At 42.9% G+C, this 21061-nt stretch overlaps 1 protein-coding gene across 2 annotated transcripts in view; it reads right to left on the reverse strand.

The window, feature by feature from the left end:
- Positions 1 to 20818, reverse strand: part of HNF4G (hepatocyte nuclear factor 4 gamma) — a 67505-nt gene extending 46687 nt beyond the window's left edge. The window contains exon 1 of one of the 2 annotated variants that reach the window (XM_083747910.1): positions 20562 to 20818. The gene's annotated coding sequence lies outside the window, so the exon portion shown is untranslated. The remainder of the gene's footprint in view (positions 1 to 20561) is intronic. The other variant, XM_083747911.1, reaches the window with a different exon arrangement.
- Between the last annotated feature and the right edge of the window lie 243 nt (positions 20819 to 21061).

Consider the following 21061-nt stretch of genomic DNA (forward strand, 5'->3'; position numbering starts at 1 on the left):
GGATCTCACTCTATGAGTCCACCACTGAAATTGTTGAATGGCAAACCAGTTTGCTTCTGTTCCATATTACTTTCATATGCATTCACTCAGTCTATTTCATTCTATTCCCACATCTATAGCTTATTTTTGTTTGAAAAAGAAAAGAAAATCCACGTGAAAAAAAATCATTCAAACATTTTTTTTTTACTTTATTTATTTAAAATATGCATTTCACAATGCGTTTTGTCAAAATTATTTTATTCGAAAAACCATGGACTTTAAATGCACTTTGATACTTTTTTTAAGCCAAGAATTGCACTCCCACATTTGGAGAAGTGCAAAATCCAATTTTTAGAGATGTTCAGATCTGCAAATTAGCCAGCGAGATGCAAATCAGGTCATTTTGTATGCATCTCAGACATCCTACACTGTCTCTTAATAAAATCTAATTTTAAGGCCTAACTTTAGGTAGGTTGTATACCCCCCCCCCCAAAAAAGAACTTGACTATGCATCCACAGCTTCCTCTTTTTTTTTTATTTTTATTATTATTATTATCATCGCCTGAAGCAAATGCAAGATAGAAAACAAAAATTACTGTAGGCCATCATTGTTCTTTCTCCTTGGGAGTACTGTTCCTAATCCAATCTCCCAGATTTATTTTGGAAATATCCACAATGGCGAGAAGGACTGTATTTAAAAATTAAAATAATATACAATTCAATACTGAGCACACACAGCACACGGATCAAAAATGGGTAAATCTTAAAAACAAAAGCATTGGCTGTAATAACAGCCTTTCTCCCAATGGGGCCTCTATAAGTTTACATTAAAAATAATGGCTGCACAGCACTGAGCATAATAAAAGCATGGAATGGACCGGGTTTCAAACCCACCTCCAATACCATCACTTATCTATGCAAGGTAAATTAGTCTCTCCATCAAATACAGAAAAGCTAGACTCTCTGTGGGAAACACTTTCTTGCATACTTCTTCCACCGCATATATTTCGTGAGCTCTTACACACCTAATCTAATAACCATTAGTAGGACAATAAAATGGCATAAAGTGAAGGGAAGGGCACTAAAGTAATCCTATCCCAACCTGTTTATTTAGCCGCGCTTCTTAATGACAGACCTTCGTACCAGGCAATGCCTGTGGCTAAGGAGAGCATCACACAACCAGTTTTCCCACACCCACCTCAGCCCAGAAGTTCTAGAGAGCTCTTCTCTAATGTAGAATCGTTAGAATTCATGTACTTGTCCAGTTTCGCTCAGGGAATTTTGCCTCCTGCATGAGTCTGACCAAACTGCGGGAGGCAGTGGAAGACAGGAGTGCCTGGCGTGCTCTGGTCCATGGGGTCACGAAGAGTCGGATACGACTAAACAACTAAACAACAACAACAAGTCGCGTCTCCCCACTGCCCACTCCATGCGTAGAAAACTGATCAGACTGGCAACTGAATGTTACTTCAGCACTGGGGACAAGGCAATGTCTTCCACCACACCTGTTGTCAGGGAGCTAGCTTGTTGGCTGGGGCAGGACTTATGGCACATACGTTCTGTTGCTCTCCAGCTTCTACCACCTGAGGTGGCTGATGATCAAGCCATTCCTGGGTACTTTAAACCCATTTTGTCGTTTTTCTGACATGAGCCCTTCCCATGTGATCTGGTGTGTCACCTTTGCGCTGCGGGATTGGGCAGTTCTGCTGTGTCTCCCTCACAATATGAAGATAATTTGAACAAGGCAAGAGTGCAGCATGCAGGGTTGGTGCAGATATGCAAGAAATAGTCATTACCCATAGGATGAAAAGAGGCACTCCTTATTCTAGAAAAGCACAGATCAAATGCCTGTTCTAAAATGGCAATTGCCACTCCCATTTTTTTAGTATGCATCTAAAAATAACATATTTGGGTTTGGTTTTTTTAGAAGTCTGCATGTTTAGAATAAAAGTTCATTCAATCTAAAGCTTTTTTAAAAACCAGATCAATTAAGTTTTGCAGCTCGCAGAAAGAAACAATACACATACATTTTACTGGGGTCCATATTTAGATTTTGAGATTATTATTATTATTATGGATTCTTTTAGTTATCTGGATTATATTCTTATATTTTTATTGCTAAATTTTATTATGAATAGTGTTTAATTTTACTTTATAGTTATTAATATGATATACTTTTATTAGTATATTGCTTATTATGACTATCTGAATTTTGTTATGTTTGCAATAGATAGCTCTATCAAATCTATCTGTGCAAGCTATTTTTCTCCTAATAAGCAGCACAGCAGTATCTCACTGTTGTAGCGAAACTGCTACAATTAGCAAGGTAATGATAACTACTGCCACCAGAGGAGCTTGGAGACTGGAAGTGCTCTGCTGAAGAAATGTCCTGACTCCTGTTGTTTTAGCAGAGGATCTGTATTCAAACTTGCTTGAGAAAAGTTTGATCTTAAGGTTTATGGCACCTGTAGGCAATATAGCTCTTTCTTTTTATGGCAAGGGGGGGGGGGGCAATAGATCCTAAGCAAACACTGATAAGCGCTCTGTTCTGAGAAGTCTCCACCTACCTAAGTGTCCTGACATTGGAAAGCCCCACAGACTGATAAGGGAAAGCAGCCGAACCTTTCTAAAAAGAATGTTGTTTCCAGGGCCATCTTAAGTATATCCCACGCCGTGGTGCAAACATCCCTCTGCCCCCCCCCCTTCCCAGAGTTGCTGACCTTTTTACAGCACTGCCGGCAGCTTTGCAGGGCTGGAGGAGGCAGGCTGTAGGGCAGCTGTAGTGTGGTGTAGCCAGTGTGGTGTAATGGTTAAGAGTGGTAGATTAGTAATCTGGGGAACCGGGTTGGCGTCTCCGCTCCTCCACATGCAGCTGCTGGGTGACCTTGGGCTAGTAACACTTCTTTGAAGTCTCTCAGCCCCACTCACCTCACAGAGTGTTTGTTGTGGGGGAGGAAGGGAAAGGAGAATGTTAAGACGCTTTGAGACTCCTTCGGGTAGTGATAAAGCGGAATATCAAATCCAAACTCTTCTTATCCAGAGGGAAAGAGGCGGAGGCTGGGCGCAGTGCCTCCCAGCACAGCACAGCTCACCTCCCTCATCCACCTCACTGAAGTAGCGCCACGCCACGCCCAGCCTCTGCTTCTTCCCTGGTACCCTCCAGAACTTGGCGCCCTGGTGCCCCGCACCATTTGCCTCTATGGGCAAGACGCCCCTGGTTGTTTCATATGGTAAAATGAATGACTCAAAATGGAGAAATATTGCAACTACACAAATATTTTGTACACACCTGTGCACCAACACACAATGTGTCAAATGTACCCGGTTACTCTAAACCAGGGTGGTCCAATGTCTATCCCGAGGGCCGCATGCAACCCTTGAGGTCTTTTTGGGTGTCCCTAGTCTGCAGCCATGCAGATCCACCACATAGTATGTGCTTCTGTCCAAGGGAACTGAGATGATTTGGATGGCTGCTGTGACACCAAGATGAGACACAACTATTCTCACACATGAAGTCAACCGTACTCAGTTATACAAGCCACCGGATGACCCTGCGCCAGTCACACTGTCTCTCAGGCCTTTGCAGGGCTGTTGTGATGCTATAATGGGGAAGGGGAAAGGACCCTTCAATATTGCATATTGAGGTCCTTGGAAGAAAAGCTGAATCGTATATAAACAACACATCAACACATCACCTCTTTGGGAAGCTTAATACAGAATGTTTGTCTAGCTTTTGTTAACATGATGCCCTCCAGATACTTGGAACTACAACTTCCATAAGCCCTAGCAAGCACCAACAGGGATACCAAACCATTTAGGGCTTTATAGGTTGACAGAAGTATCTTAAAATAGGCCCTGTAATGAACCAGCAACCAGTGTAGTTCTTTCAAGACAGGTGTAATGTGTGTCCAGCCAGTGGGACCTACCAGTACCATGGCTGCTGGGTTCTGCACCAGTTTCCACCCTGTCCTCAAGAAGATCCTCACAGAGAGCTAATGTCACAGAAAAACAAGGGGGGAAATAACCAGGAAGAGAGAGGTAGCCAATTGAGGAGTGGGAAATTAGCAACCCCCTTGTCTGTCTGAGGCAAAATAATCCCTTGTGCCTGTTTGCTGTTTGGAGAATATAAGCATATGAAGAACAAACCCTGTCTCAGGTTAAATCCAGTTCGGATATCTATCTCTCTTACACACAAGCACACATACCTCCTCTCATTTCCCTGCAAACCTAGTTATTTTATCTACCTCAACAAACAAGCTACTCTACCTTGTCATTTCAATTTTCACATATTTTCTGTTTGTGTATTAGTTCTATGATTCAACGAAATCTCATCTCAACCCACTGCCATAAGCAACTGTCTGGAACAAAGCTCTTTCTCAAATTCAATCTCAAACAAAATGAAAAGAAGCAGGGAGGGGGGAGAGAAAGCAAAGAGGGGGGGAGAAAGTGGACCACAACCAATCCTATGAGTCCCATTCTCACAGGTTCGGCAAATTCTTTTTTATTCATCAACAGACCTGAGCTTGAAGAGGCGGCTACTTCTGCTGCTGCAGAGTTAACAACAAAAGGATTAAACAAAATAAGATCTTCCAAGAAAACCTGTGTGTGTGTGTGTGTGTGTGTGTGTGTACGCGCTTATGTGTGTGTTGGTTGTTAACTCAGCACACAGCTAAACACAGTAACTTTCTACTAAATACCCAAACATGTTTTATCTATCTATCTATCTATCTATCTATCTATCTATCTATCTATCATCTACACACACACACACACACACACACACACACACACAAATATTCTCCCTTAGGAAAAGTGTCATCAGTTATGTGTATGTTAGACATCTCCTGAAGGCATACCTTGGTGCTTGAGGTTTCCCAGCACTGTAATGCTGGGCCCTATACCTTTTGTACAGCTTGATGCTGTTTTATTCATATTATAAATTTTATACTGGCAATTTCATTGTCTTTTGACATGCGCTGCTTATAGATTGTTTCAATAATAAGCAGTCTAGAATTTATTTTTCTAAATAAATGAAATGAATAATAAAAAGAAATCTCCCAGTCCCACTCAAGTCTTGTTTCAATAAAAAGATTTATTTATTTATAAATAATAATATCCCAGCCTCTCCCAAGTCTTATCTATAGCTTCCCCCTTGATGTCTGCAGGTCCAATAAAGATGTCCTCATTAGGGTCAAACTACATGTGACATTTGTCAGATGCTTTGCTCTTGCATAGCTGATATTCTAATAAACTAATCAATAGCCAGGAAATGGGAGAAGTAGGCTCTACCCTTTTGCCCCTAGTGCAGTCCCAACTGGAATCTTCCTTCCTCATCTATTCACCTAGGCAGGGGGCAGCTCCCATTGCCACCTCTAGCATAACACTCTCTTCCCTCCCTTTTTAGCTCTATGAGGAGCCATAAAAAAGAACAGGCTGAAAAGGGTCCAAATCTCACATGGTTCTGCCTGCGATGAGACTTCAGAATCCTTACTGTAAAAGGAAAAGTCATTGCACCACCTTAGCCTGTAGTCTCTCGCATAACCCCAGAGTCCCACTATGTCCTTTCGCTACAGATTGGGTGAACACAGCACCCGTTCCTTTCTCCATGGAAAAAATGTTGCCTTTGTTTCTTTTTTCTTCTAAAGGTTTGCTGAAGCTATTTACAAATGGCACACCAGACTTACTGTACAAAGGAATGTCCTTTGATCACCTTTAAAGCACTGCTGTCTGAGTTTAAGGTAAAGAAAGTGTTGTGGTTGTCTGAGAAATTGTTTTGTGCCAATTTCCTGCCTTTACAGACTCCATTGCTGCATAAATGAATAACTGAGGAAGGCTTGGGATAGTTTTACTAATGGAAACTGAAACAAACAAGCATTATCTGTTAGAAGTTGAATAAAAATAATTGCTTGTAGGAACACACACACACAGTGATCATTACCAATTGTTCATACTTGATAGGATGATTATTCTAAGCAGAATTCTCAGTAAACTCATTAGAAACTTTGTTTTACATTTGATGTCAAGACATTTCAAATGTTACGAGTTTGTAAAGGTTTCTCTGCATTGTACTAGCCTGTACCATGAATTATTTGCTAGACAGGCATTCCTGCACTAGCTCACTCCTCCCTCCCAAAAGTGCATAAGATCATTTTGAAATTACAGCAATTACTCACATGGATAATATGAGGGGAGAAATATTTAAATGGGTTTTTAGTTTCTGCTAATACAATTTAGCCTCTGTAAATAAGGAAGACGATATACCATCAAGTCATCCATCAGTTGTTTGCAAACCACCCGGAAAAGCTTTCTAGACCACAATGTGAAAACCTCTGATCTATTTATTCTGTAAATGTGTGCGTCGAGAGACCACGAGGCACACATGCAGTTATCAAGATGCTGTGTGACGGGAAAAATAAAAATAAACATACTAATGACACTGTATAACAGTATGTGGGTAAGGCATTTTACCCTTAAATTACATTACTAATGAGGTATATAAAGTGGCTCTAAATGGATTTAGGTCAAGCTGTAAGGCTGCCCTTTAGCAGCTTATCGATTTTCAACAGTGATCTAGAATGTCATATCCCAATAACAGAATTAAATGCTTCTCGTCAGCATGGGGAGATAGGCTACTGACAATCCCATCTCACACATCAGATTTCCGTCCGGCTATGGATAATCCAAAATTCTTCAAATAACACACACACACACACACACACACACACACACATTCCTTGGCTGCATCAGAAAACACTAAGATAATGCTGCAGGGGTTGTCATGGATGAAAGGACAACTTCCTGTAGGAAATTGATGTTATGCAACTCCTTTCAGAGAGTGTAAAGACAAGGGGCTTGTTTTAACAAGTCAGTGTTGAAGAATTAGAAATGGGCTGGAAACTACCAGATAGCGTACAAACTGCTTCCTGCATCCGAGTGAATCGTTTTGCGCTGAATTTGGATTTGTGGCAACAACCTCTTCCTTGACGGCTTCAGCAGTGATGCAGCAACAGCAAAAAAATTCCTTCCAGTAGCACCTTAAAGACCAACTAAGTCAGTTCTTGGTATGAGCTTTCGTGTGCATGCACACTTCTTCAGATACACTGAAACAGAAGTTTCCAGACCCTTCTATATAGTGAGAAGTTGGGGAGGGGTATTACTCAGAAGGGTGGTGGGAATGGGTGATTGGCAGATAGCTGTGATGAGCCTGTTGACGACTCTTAACGACTGCAATAGGTCTTACAGGAAAAAGCAAGGGGTGAGAAGGTGAAAAATGGCTTTGTCATGTATAATGAGATAAGAATCCAAGGTCTTTGTTCAGACCAGGTCTCTCCATGGTTTTAAGTTTGGTGATAAGTTGCAATTCAGCAGCTTCTCTTTCCAGTCTATTTCTGAAATTCCTTTGTAGTAAAACAGCTACTTTGAGATCTTGTATAGAATGTCCTGGGAGATTGAAGTGTTCTCCTACTGGTTTCTCTGTCTTGTGAAGACCTATTGCAGTCGTTAAGAGTCGTCAACAGGCTCATCACAGCTATCTGCCAATCACCCATTCCCACCACCCTTCTGAGTAATACCCCTCCCCAACTTCTCACTATATAGAAGGGTCTGTAAACTTCTGTTTCAGTGTATCTGAAGAAGTGTGCATGCACACGAAAGCTCATACCAAGAACTGACTTAGTTGGTCTTTAAGGTGCTACTGGAAGGAATTTTTTTGTTTTGACTATGGCAGACCAACACGGCTACCTATCTGTAACTGCAGCAACAGCAGTTACTGCTTAGAAGCATAAAAGCACCCAGAGATTGAGGGTGGCTCATAGATCATGTGGTCCATCCCCTATTTGAAGCAGGAAATCAAACAAGCAAAAACATCGCTAATAGATAGCTGCCCAGCTTCTGCTTAGAAACCACCAGGGAGGGAGAATCCTCAGCCACGCTGGTGGGTCTTTGGTTCTATTGTCAAAGTGTTCTTACCATCAAAAATTTTTGCCTAATATTGCACCCAAGCCGTGCTTCTTGTACCTTAAGTCCATTAGATCCAGACCTGTCCTCTGGGGTAGTATAAGGCCACATTTGTAAGAATTTGATCATTTAGTGTGGTGGCACCTACACTTTAGAACTCCCTGCCTACTGAGATCAAGAAGGTGCCAGCATCCTTGTCCTCACAGTGCCCAACCAGATTGCTTATAGGATGCTCCCAGAGAAGGACCTGTGCACTCTTCTCATCCAGCTAAAACCACTGAGAAGCTCCATCCCAAAGTTTATGCTTCTATCCAGTCTTCCACTTGCAGTCTTGCAGCTAGAACCTCTGGAGATCTGTTGGCCCCCTCTGGAGGAGGAAGGAGGGAGTCAGCTGTGACTCACCTAGCCCAGCAAGAAGTCTCTTCTTCCTCTGAACTGTATTTACTCATGTAATGCTTGTTTGTTTGTTTATACACAAGTACAGAGCAAAATGAAAGTGAAGCCTAGGCTATTTCTTTGTAATGCTGAACCTATTCTGTTTGTTGGGTTTTGTTTTGTTTTTCATTTGTTAACTGGTTTCTCTCCCATGTATTCTGATAATAAATGGGTATCTGTTGTAAGGCCACAGCTCACTGTTGCTTGAGCACAGCTTGCTGTGGAAAAGAGGTGTGTAAATAAAGTGAATTAAATAAGAATATCATAAATGTTGGTAAAAAGCCATTTCTCTGTGATATGCTAGCCGGAAGGTGACTATTTAGATACTTCCCAACTACATGTTTGTTGTCTAAAACATAATACAGCCGTACATTGATTCTTGAATGGAATCCATTTCGGAAGTCTGTTCGACTTCCGAAAATGTTTGAAAACCAAGGTGCAGCTTTCAAGTGGCTGCAGGAGCTTCCTGCACTCAATCGGAAGTCTCGGAAGCCACATCAGACGTTCAGCTTCCAAAAAACATTCGCAAACTGGAACACTCACTTCTGGGTTTTTGGCATTCGGGAGCCAAAATGTTCGAGTCACAAGGCATTCCAGAACCAAGGTACAACTGTGTGGGAATAGATATTTAGACAACAGAGTAGTCTAGTTGCTTTCACTTTTCAGGACTATTAGTCTCTCCCTCCCTCCCCCTCCCCCGTGTGTGTGTGTTTTAGGTTCCCAGTCACAAAGACTAGTCAGTTTCACTTCTTTGATTCCAGTTACCGATGGACTGGAGCCCAGAGAAGATTAGACAGATTCCTAACTGCTTAACAGCACAGAACAATGGAACAACATAACATAAACATTCAACACTGAGTTTTGCAAGAAGCTGGGATCCATTTGTGGACCTCTCAGCCAAGTTTCTAAAAGATACAAAGCACCCACATTTCAAAATTTGCTTTTAACCATTTTACCTGCATCAAAGAGAACAAGAAGTGGCAGATTTGGCCATCAGATTAAGATGCAAGGCCTCTGCCTTCAGTGTGATTTAATACAAAATACTTTGCAACATTTCAACTGGCTCTCTGCTTCCTTAAGAATAAAATTTCACAAACAAGGAAGCCTTGCCAGAAATAAATGGGCAGGCAATGGACAGTGTCCACTAGTAATTTCCAGACTTAAAATAAAAAAATTAGGATGGCCCACATTAGGATGGACAATAGATACCACCTTCAGTGCTCTAGAGAAAAGTATCACAGAAATTTCAGTATCCATAGTATGTAGCCTTATCCTATGACAACTCTGACAAACATTTTGCTGCAGTGTTTCAAAACCCTGCAAAACCTGTTTGACAACAGGTGGGGGGAACAGGACAAAAGAAATGCATCTGAACCTGAAGGGAAATTATATCTCCACTTTACACACTTTTTTTAAAAAAGGGTTTTATCCAACTAAATTATATTCAAAGTAGAACTGAAGAGATAAGCCAGTCATGTTTATTAATTTCAATAGGTCTCCTCTGAGTAGGACTAGTACTGGCTACAGTCCAATATTTTGGCTTTCCTTGGGACTTTATTCTATATTCTGTCCTTAAAAGGCAACTTCCCTGTAGATCCTCTTTACAACCAACTTCCTGCAGCACAGCAATAATCTTTGAAGAGAACATACAGTAGCTTTTCTTTCTACATTTTACAGACTAATGGTAATCATGGGGACATTGATCAGGTATAAAATAAGCTTCTTCTTTGGTGATCAGTCGTAGCCAAGTTAGATTGTCTTCCATGAACACGGTCTTAATAGTGAGTCCGTAAGTGTCTGTGGAGGCTGATTCTGGATCCACACATGGGGACATAGGTTTCTGGGCAGGAGTTGATCAAGGTGAGGGTTTGCCAAATGTGACTTCCTCTTAGTATGTTTCTCCCTTTTGTCCTGAGTTCAATCATCTTCAAAGTCCATGACACCTTTGGTAAAGGCTGTTCTCCAACTGGAGTGCTCACAAGCCCCTGTTTCCCAATTGTTGGTGTTTATCCTACTTTTTTTAGATTTGCCTTAAGAAAGTCTTTAAATCATTTGTAGACCACCAGCATTACACTTTCCATTTTTAAGTTTGGAATAGGGTAGTTGCTTTGGATGACGATAATCAGGCAACCGAATATGACGAGTCCAATGACATTGATGTTGAAAAATCATTGCCTCAGCACTGATCTTTACTTCTTCCAGTACATTGGCATTAGTTTGCCTGTCTTCCCAAGTGATATGTAGAATTTTTCAGAGACACAATTGATGGAAGCTTTCAAGGAGTTGGAGATGGCGCTTATAAGTGGTCCATGTTTCACAAGTGTACATTAAGGTTGGTAGTACAATAACTTTGTAAACAAGCATTTTGGTTTCCTTGCAAATGCCCCGGTCCTCAAACACTCTGCACTTCAATTGGGAGACTGTTGGTTGAGTGCAGAATCCCTTGAGCTTTTATTCACCAGGTTCTATGGTTCTTCTTTGAACCTCAGCCTTAGCATTGACATATGTTTCTTTCTTAGTGGTGAAGTTTCTATCTCTTTGCCAGATCTGAAAGGCCTTCCTTTTCTTGTCAATAATGCATTCAATCTCACTTTCATTCTCATCAAACCAGTCCTGGTGTTTCTTGTTTGGTATCCTATAGTTTGTTTGCAGACTTGCCATAATGGATGTTTTTAGCTTGGTCCAGTGTTCCTCAGTGTTATCAGGGAACTCTGAAAGCAGATGGTCCTTAAGAGTCATTTGGAAGCAATCCCGGTTAATGGGATCTTGAAGGGCTTGAGCATGGGTAAGCAAACTAAGGCCCAGGGGCCGGATCTGACCCAATCACCTTCTAAATCCAGCCTGCAGACAGTCCAGGAATCAGCGTGTTTTTACATGAGTAGAATGTGTACTTTTATTTAAAATGCATCTCTGGGTTATTTGTGGGGCATAGGAATTCGTTCATTTTTTTCTCTCCAAAATATAGTCCGTCCCCCCACAAGGTCCTAGGGACAGTGGACCGGCTCCCTGCTGAAAAAGTTTGCTGATCCCTGGGCTTGAGTGTTCATTTTGCACCTTGGTTTCCTTCCTTGAAGCCTGCATTGAGGTATAATCTTGATAGCCACCATGGAACGTATTGATTGGTGATCTGTCCAGCAGTCGTCAGCACTTGTCATAGCTCTGGTAAGGAGCATATCACAGCGATCTTCAACTCAAACAATTACATAGTCTAAGAGGTGTCAGTGGTTCAACAGAGGGTGCCCCCATGCTGTTTTAAATTTATCTTTTTGTCGAAAGAGTGTGTTGGTAATAACAAGGTTGTGCACTGCACATATAGTCAAAAGTAAGATTTTATTCTGGTTGCTACTGCCAATTCCTTCTTTCCCAATAGTTCCACAGATTGAAATCTCACCCAACTCTTGCATTAAAATCACCCAGGAGGATAATGTCATCCTCCTTAGGCATCTCTGATAGGATGGCATCCAGCTGAGAATTAAAAAATTCTTTAATGTCTTCAATGGCATCCAGTGTTGGTGCACAAGCACTTAAAATAGTAGCCTGTTGGTTTCTGGTGAGTTTTATTCGAAGGGTTGAAAGTCGCTCATTAATGCTGGTAGGGACTTCTGACAAGAGCTTCACAAGATCGTTTTGATAGCAAAGCCTACTCCATGTATTCAATGTTCTTGTTCAGGTGAGACTTTCCCACTCACCACAAGAAGGTGATGATCCAGTGAGTGAGACAAAAGAAGCATGTGCTTTAGGAATGGGGAGAGCTTGGTTTGCATTTTAATGCAAGCAAACCTAATTTGCACTACCTGAAACAATATATGAACTTAACAGCAGCTAGCTATCCTTTGAAATTCATACTTCTCTAAAACTTGTGATGCAGTTGTCCAGCCAAATAATGTGAAGAGGAATGCAAGTAAAAAGGAGGAAAGTGTGCAAACATGTATATTTTAGTGAATGTAACATACAAAATGCATTAAGGGAATATCACAAGAATATGCTGTTAGGCAAAATTACATACAGAAATGTGCACAAAAATCCAGAATGGGTTTTCATAAGGATATTTTAAAACAAATAAATTGAAAACTGATGCAGAAATGGGGAGATCTGGAAACTGGGGGAATAAGAAACTGAAAGAAGCCAACATTGAGAGATTCATCCATTCCTAAGATGCTCTGCTAGTTGTGAAGGGTGCACAATGTCTACACCCCGCCCCATTCCAAATACAGAAGCTGCAGAAGCTCTCGCTGTTAATGGCTCTGGCTCCACTACTATTGGTCTCTCTGCCTTCTGCCCTACCAATCTCAATGACTGCCAACGACCAGTGAAAAATTCACATGCTTGAAAGACCTACATTGGCTCCCAGTATGTTTCCGAGCACAATTCAAAGTGTTGGTGCTGACCTTTAAAGCCCTAAACGGCCTCGGTCCAGTATACGTGAAGGAGCATCTCCACCCCCATCGTTCAGCCCAGACACTGAGGTCCAGCACCGAGGGCCTTCTGGCGGTTCCCTCACTGTGAGAAGCCAAGTTACAGGGAACCAAGCAGAGGGCCTTCTCAGTAGTGGCGCCCTCCCTGTGGAATGCCCTCCCACCAGATGTCAAAGAGAACAACAACTACCAGACTTTTAGAAGACATCTGAAGGCAGTCCTGTTTAGGGAAGCTTTTAATGTTTGATGTATTACAGTATTTTAATATTTTTTTGGAAGCCGTGGCTGGGGAAGCCCAGCCAGATGGGTGGGGTATAAATAAATTATTATTATTATTATTATTATTATTATTATTATTATTATTATTATTATCTTTAATGCACAAGTGCTTACAATAATGTTGATTCTATCACCATAACCTTAAGAATGAAGAGGAGAAGGAGTGAGAAATTAAAATTGTATTTTAAAGTTTGTAAAGCCACTCTGAGGCCCTGAGAGTTGAAAAGGGAGATATAAATCCTACAATAAATAAAATGCAGAGGCACAATCCTAAATTTCACAAGGATTAAAAGGATTTCAGTGCATAACTTTCTCTGGATTTTGCCCAATGATGGTTGCTTATGGCACAGTGTGGACAGAACCAACCCTGGATGATAAACTTCACCTGTTGTATTCTGGCACATTCAGCTTTACCGGTGAAACTAACACTAGCACAATAGGCGATATGCACATTTTTAAAAAGTAAGACATACACTTATTACAATGCCTGAAAATGTGATCACTGTAAAAGGCATACATATAATTTCTTAACTGGTGCTGTATCATAAACAAGGCTTTTCTGTTATTGAATATGCTTAGAATATATGGAAGGGGAACAAAGATAACCAATTGGTTTATGTGCCTGGAGATAAAGCAGGAAAAGGGAGCCTGCTTCTTTGTCTCTCAAAGGCTATTTGTTTCCTATTAGAGCTCCAGTGATCCTCAGGCCCCCAAAATTGTTGCAAGCACTACATAGCAATCCGTTCCTGTTGCTTACAGAGTAGTGAGACATGGAGTCTGGTCTAAAGTTCCCTCCACTCTTTCTCCCGAGGAGTTACAAAGGGCAGGCAGCTAGCCCATAGTATTTTAAAATCTCAAGGGCTGCCATGTCATGTTGTGAAGTAAATCTCATACAATTCATCACCCAAGTTGGAGGAAAATAGTTCGAAGCTCAAAAATAATGAATTCTGTCATTTCCAATAGAAGTGTGAAGGGAGAATTATGAATGAACCTTTTAAAAATACGTGTGTGGAGGGAGATTGCCCTTCTATGAAATGAAAGCAGCACGCCTGTGTTTAAATGGCCCAATCCTGAAACCAAGACCTTTCGCTTTCAATTAACTTAAATTGACAATTGGAAAAGGTTTGAAAATGTAGCCCAGCTCTTTCAGTTTGATAGATTTCAGCTTTGACATTATACGTGTTATTCCAACCTGAATTTAACATATATATATATATATGAATGAATATATATGAAAATGCAAAGTGAAAAACCTGATTCAATCAGAGTTGCTGAATTACATTTTAAAATACCTCTAAAGTGATCCAAAATTTAGCACTATTTTTATTTTTGATTCAGCCCCTTGCCAATTATTTCAGTTACACCATTACATCTGTGCTAATTTACCATGATAAAACATTCACAGTCCAACCCAATGTCTGTTTGCCCAGAATTAAATCTTACAAACTTCAGCGGAACTTATTTCCTCTAAGCTTGCATCACGTTTCAGCCTTAGCTTCAATAAGATGCAATGCAAATAAAAGTGGGTGCAATGTGTGTTCCGTTGCTGGAAGTTGCTGCCCGCTGTGCTACCAAGATAATTTACTAGGAGAATGCCGTTTCATAAAAGACCTTATAAAATTCAGCTTTGTGATAAGTTGTATCTATCGCCAAAAAATAGCATTCCTTACCTTCAATGGGGCTCTGCATAAGCACTGGAACAATGCAGCTATCAAAAACAATAAATCAGGCAGCAACAAGAACTGGTTCCGTATAACAGATACAGGATATGCAACCCTGCTTACATTTCATGCTTAGCGTCACTGTAATAGGGAATCTCTTAACCTGCTTTTCAACTCAAGTTGGGATGCAAGAAAAGGGTTTTGTACATCTGATTGGTTCTGTTAAACAAGGTGTCAAAAAGAAATTAATCTTCCCATTTATACAATTGTATGTGTTCCTATAAAATTACCATTAATACTACTAAAAAATTAAAGTTAAGATCAATGACTCAGGGAATCTTGAAGCAAGGCTCGCGTCATCTGAATCCCTCTCTTTCATTTGCTATTATGTGGCTAGATAAATCAAGTGATTTGCTGCCTGCAAGTCTAAAATTGAAATCCTAAGAGTTCTTAACAGACCTATACCCCAAGAGACTCAGTAGGACTTAACATCAGAGTAAAAACTATTTAATCAGCTAGTAAAAGTAAGTTCAGTTGTTATCTATAATGTGATAAACTGTGTGGTAAAGGTAAAGGTAAAGGTACCCCTGCCCGTAAGGGCCAGTCTTGACAGACTCTGGGGTTGTGCGCCCATCTCACTTAAGAGGCCAGGGGCCAGCGCTGTCCGGAGACACTTCCGGGTCACGTGGCCAGCGTGACAAAGCTGCATCTGGTGAACCAGCGCAGCACACGGAAACGCCGTTTACCTTCCCGCCAGTAAGCGGTCCCTATTTATCTACTTGCACCTGGGGGTACTTTCGAACTGCTAGGTTGGCAGGCGCTGGGACCGAGCAACGGGAGCGCACCCCGCCGCGGGGATTCGAACCACCGACCTTTCGATCGGCAAGTCCTAGGCGCTGAGGCTTTAACCCACAGCGCCACCCGCGTCCCTTAAACTGTGTGGAAGAAGATACTATTTCTGTACAACCACTTTTAACTTATGGAGATATAAATGTTTCTTTGTTTGCATGAGATACAAAGAAGAGGCAGGTTTAAAAAGGATTTCCACAAATAGCTTATTTTCAGTACTGCGCACCATCATATTTTTAGTAGTATCTCTCTGCTATTCTGGAAGGAACAATTAACTAAGTAATTTTATGTAACTATACTGGAAGCACAGGATAAAGGGAAAGAAGTGTTGCTAGAAAGCACTGTTATATTTATACATACTTCATGTCACTAAGCTAAACAGAGAGTCAACATTTTGCAGATTCACTTTCAGATACTCTGTTCACTTGCAACCAAGTGCAAAAAGAGTTGAGTTTTTGAATGCCTTCCAAATGCTTTGCTTCCTTCTGTCCTGCAGAAGCTGCAATATTCTTCTTATACTTTGCTATAGTGCTTTCCAGTGCTCAAAGCACTTTACATGCCTCATCTGATTTTGATCCTTACAACAAGGGTGGGGAACCTGTGGCTCTGCAGATCCAGGATGGAAGGAGTTCTCCATCACCACTGCTTTACAACAACCCCGTTAAGTAAGTCAGAGTTATTGCCCACCCCCCATATTGCAGCTGAGGGTAAGTGCAATGGTGGAGGAAGCCGCTCGGGCACCTGGGGTGACGCGCCCAGGGGCGGGGCAAGCTGTCCATAGGGGTGAGGGCGGGGCAAGCTGCCCATAGGGGCAGGACACACAGCAGGGCCTCCGGAGTTTGCCTGCCTCCTCCCACTCAGCCGCTCTACATCTAGGGGGGAGGCAGTGGGTGGACCGTTTGGGCAGCGTGGAGCCTGCACACACCAAAGCCACCGCACCTCTCCCAACACTTAGGCACACTGCAGGCCCCGCGGTGACTGCCGTCCAGCATTTTGCCACACACACATACCCAGTGGTAACACCCGGGGAGGTCTGCACCCACAGAACCCTCTTCCTCCGCCCCTGGCTAAGTGAGTGGCTTGACTAAGGCCACCTAGGGAACTTCATGGCAACATTCAATCTGAGGACTTCCCAATTTAAAACTTTGATCCACTACACCACTCCTATAGAAACAAAGGTGGCGGACTGCAAAGGAGAAAACCAGAACAGTGGTCTGCAATACAATTTTAGAGACAAATTCTGAGTTGTGGGAGGGGGGACACAAGGCAGTGGATTACCCACCCTACTGACAGTGCTGCTGATTCCTACCAGGCAGGTGTAAACGAGTGGGACAATTTTCCCATCTATTTTGCTCCTTTTCTGCATTTTGCCTACCTTGTCCTTAAAAGAATCCTTGTTAACCTGATACCCAAGAATATGAAGTCTGCTTCCCAAATATACAACTTTATTAATGCAGAGCTTCGGGGCAATACTAACTTCAAAAAACTGAGGTGTGATATGCCTACTGACACAATTCAAATACATGGCTTCCCCCAAAGAATCCTGGGAACCACAGTTTGCCCCCTCACAGAGATGCAATTTCAGCGCCCTTAAACTATGGTTCCTGGGAGCGCTGTTTTTCTAGAAAAAGAGGTGCCGGAACTCACCATGAATGCCTCTCCTGTACTCTTATAATGGCAATGATGCCATGTGAATAGCGATAAAAATTAATAAAAATACATAGCTAACTGAGGTTCTGCCTCCCCCCCAACAAAAGGCCTGCCTCCCCTAACTAAAATCCTGGCTACTCCCATGAATGGTGCCCACCTCAGAGGTGCCGAAACCAAGTTCCGGCATGTTCTGACTGAAAGAAAGCCTTGGCTAGGAGTCTTTGAGGGAAGTGATGTGTTTTAAAGGCATGTTATGTACACAGCCTTAGAATTTCACAACTGATTTCCCAAAGGTGATAACTTCTACATTAGACACACACCCCATCTAGGATTTCCTCCCACAACAGACTTCTTCCCTGTGGCCTCAGAAATGAAAAGGACGTTTACCCAATGGCGAGCTACTCTGCATTTACCCAACAGTGAAAGGGAAATGGGATTTATTTCAATAAAGCTTAAGGAAAGTTGAGAAAGACGAGGAAGAGTGAGAAGTTTTTGTGTGTGTGTGTGCTCCAGTTGCATGAGCCACTAAAATGAAAGACAACATTCTGAACAAGGCAACTGCATTGGGATCTTGTCCTACACCTGATTTTTTTAATGTGTATGAGGTGAGCCTCAGGCAGAGCTGCCATGCATCTGTGAGACAGGAAGAAAGGGACAGGGAATTGAGTACCAGGCAATGAAAACAGCATTTTTAACTGTGGTGTTTTTTTTTCCCTTCCTCAAAGCTGCAGAGCGACAGAGGAATCATGGGAAGTATGGAGCAGGTTACAAAAGAGCATTCTAAGTGCTTTCCACCTTAACTCCCTTTACACACACACACACACAAAGGGGAAGAGAAACAGAGAAAGGGATGATCAATAAAATGTTCACAATACTCTCCCCATATCTAGCTTTAACAGAATATTTCATTGTCATGGTTGTCTTTCCTCCTTGTGTATATTGCATAAAATGCAAACATCATACTTTAAGGCTATAATCCTATCCACACATCCCTAACAGTAAACCCCCGTTGAACACAGTATGGCTTATTTCTGAGTAACCGTGCACAGGATTAGGCTGTAAAATGCATCTAGGGCCGCAATTCTATTCCCATTTACCTTGGAATAAGCCCCCTTGAACTGAATGGGCATACATCTATGCAGTTGTGCATAGGACACACAGTAATTTATTAGGTACTGTTTACGGCGTTTAACTCTGTGCCAACCAGTGAGCCGATTCCGGGTCATCATAATCAGTTTTGTCAAAGAGGGGATCTGGAAAGCAGGTTCAACTTTCTCAACATGGCACCACATGCCTGATGAAATTGTGTTTTTGGCTGGAATTAAAACCACACCAAGGCCCTAAGGACTTTGTGGAGCTGGCTAAGAACTAGAAACCCGTCCTAGAAGGTAGGAAAGTTGGGGCCAGCAACCCAAGAAATAACATGGCTGAAAAAGAGTACAGCATAGGGTTGCTGGGTAAAAGAAAAACAGAAGAACAGGGTTTCTGCATCTTTAATAGTTGTGCTGAAACTCTGCTCAAACACAGCTATTAAAGGTGCAGAAGTCCCACCCATTTGTTGCTGTTATTATTATTACCTTTACTTGAATAAGCTTAAGGTGGTGAACACAATTCTCTGTTTCTCCATTTAATCCTCACAGCAACCCTGTGAGGGAGGCTAGTCTGAGAGGGACTGGCCCAGGGTCATGCAATGAGCTTCATGGCCGAGTGGAGATTTCAATCCTGGCCTGTCTGGCTCTAGTCCAACACTCTAACCACTACACTGACTGCTACCATAGCTGAAGCATAAAGGCCCGGTAATTGTGATAGGGTTAAGAGAGTCAGGTTCCCAATCGCTGCTCAGGAATGAAGCTCATTGAACCCAACCTACCTCACAGGGTTGTTGCGAGGATAAAAGGAAGAAGCTATTGTGAGTGTATGCCACTTTGACCTCCTTGGAGGAAAAAGGCAGGATAGAGATATGATAAAGAAGCATTGAGGAGGAGGAGGAGGGTTGGATTTCACTTATTGATTTTGAACTAACCAACCAGATGTGGCAGCACAGAGCTATTGGAGCTTGTTTAAACAAAATAGGCTAGCTAGGAATACTGTGTTCAACAGTGGCGTGTGGCCTTGCATGCATGCTTATTACCACATGAAACACTGTAAGCTCTGAAGTGGAGAAATCCCTATTCCTGCAAACCTTCCACCTCAAAACGAGGGAGATTATGGGTAGCATTCCATCTAATAATGAACTCAGGAACTGAGTGTCAAGAGGCCTCATTTTGGGTTATCAGCATGCTCAGAGCAACCCTGAAGTTTGCACTGGTGAGATAATTTATTTTAAAAAATTAATGTTTGGTGTATTACTACGTTTTGATTTGTTGGAAGCTGCCCAGAGTGGCTGGGCACTCACTCAGATGGGCGGCATATAAATTATTATTATTACTTAAACTGAGGGGGAACCACACACACACCCCAAAAAACAATCCTGCCCAATGAAGACCGAGTACCCACAGAATGTTGGGTGCTGTCAGTGGGAAACAAAACCAAAATATGGTGCATTGCTGGGTAACTGGGACCCTGAAGTCCTCCTGTTCGATTGTGATTGGAAGCCCCCCCTCCCCTGCTCCCAGCATCTGTTATAGATACAAACTCTGTCACATCCATAGTGGACCCCCTACCTGTATGGAATCTCTGATTGCCATCAGAAGTCCTCAGAGTTTGTCTTCCAGTGTTGTAATCACATGATCAACAAGGAAGAAATGTCTCAAGCCACGCCTCTTTGTTGACTATCTGGAGCCACTGGGAGGGGAAGCCTGTTTCTTTGGAGTGTTCCCAGCGCCCACCCAGCAGGAGTTGTGTGTGTGTGGTTTGTCATTGTGGGAAGAAAGGAAAACTCTGCATGCTGCAGGAGGTCCACCTTTTTTTTTTCTTTTTAAAGAGTCTGTGTGAGTTTAAAAATCATTTCAGTGTTAATTGGGCAAGTAAAACAAGAGCAGAATAGCAACTGGGGAGTTACCCTTTGTAGGGGGCAAGGAAGGGAAGTTCCCAAATCAAGAGCCCATCCATACGAAGCTCTTTCAGGGGGTGGCACGTGGTGGGCGTGCAGGTTTGCCCACCAGGCAAGGCGGGCACGTGACACACACAACCCCAGATCTCCAGAAGCCATTGCTCGCTCGCTCTCTCGCTCGCTCTGTCACATCCTCTGCTTTGGCACCGCTCTCCCTCAGCACGCGGAGGAATTTGACTGCGCGGTGTCCTCGTCTCGTCCCGGCCAGGAAGGGCAGTGCGAGGCGGGAGGCGCCGCGCCGCGCTCGCTCTGCCGGGAGGCGCCAGCGGCACGAATGAAACTTACCTGCCGGGTCGAGTTGCTCCTTGGCCCTCGGGCGGGTCAGCTTAGCGGCGGTTGCCGAGCATCTCCACGCCTCCTCCCGCCCCCAGCGCGCCACTTTCTCGTCTCCCTCCTCCTCCTCCCCTCTTGGGCCTTGGGCTTTTTTCGCTTCGCCCAGCTCCTTCGAGCAGAGATCTATGCCTTGGAGGGGAATCTGTTCACTTTGGCGCAATGGCGACGGGGCGAGAGACGGAGCCCCAGCGGCATCAGATCGATTTACTAAACAAACTGAAACGTGGGTGGGGATGTTAAACAGTAACCAGGAGCCTTGAGGGAAACTGAAAGCGGCCGCCGCAGGGCTACCTTTCCTCGTCGCACGACAGGGCCCGGTTTGCCTGTCCCCTGCAGCTTTCCGGCTTGACCGCTAGAGCTCGGCGCCCGAACGCGCATTAAGAAAAAAAAGAGGCGAGCGTGCCTCTGAGAGCATGCAGAGTGCAATTCTTCCAACCAGCGAATTAGCCAGG

This window comes from Podarcis gaigeae (assembly GCF_964106915.1).
Source record: "Podarcis gaigeae genome assembly, chromosome: 7".
In the NCBI taxonomy this organism is placed as follows: Eukaryota; Metazoa; Chordata; class Lepidosauria; order Squamata; family Lacertidae; genus Podarcis; species Podarcis gaigeae.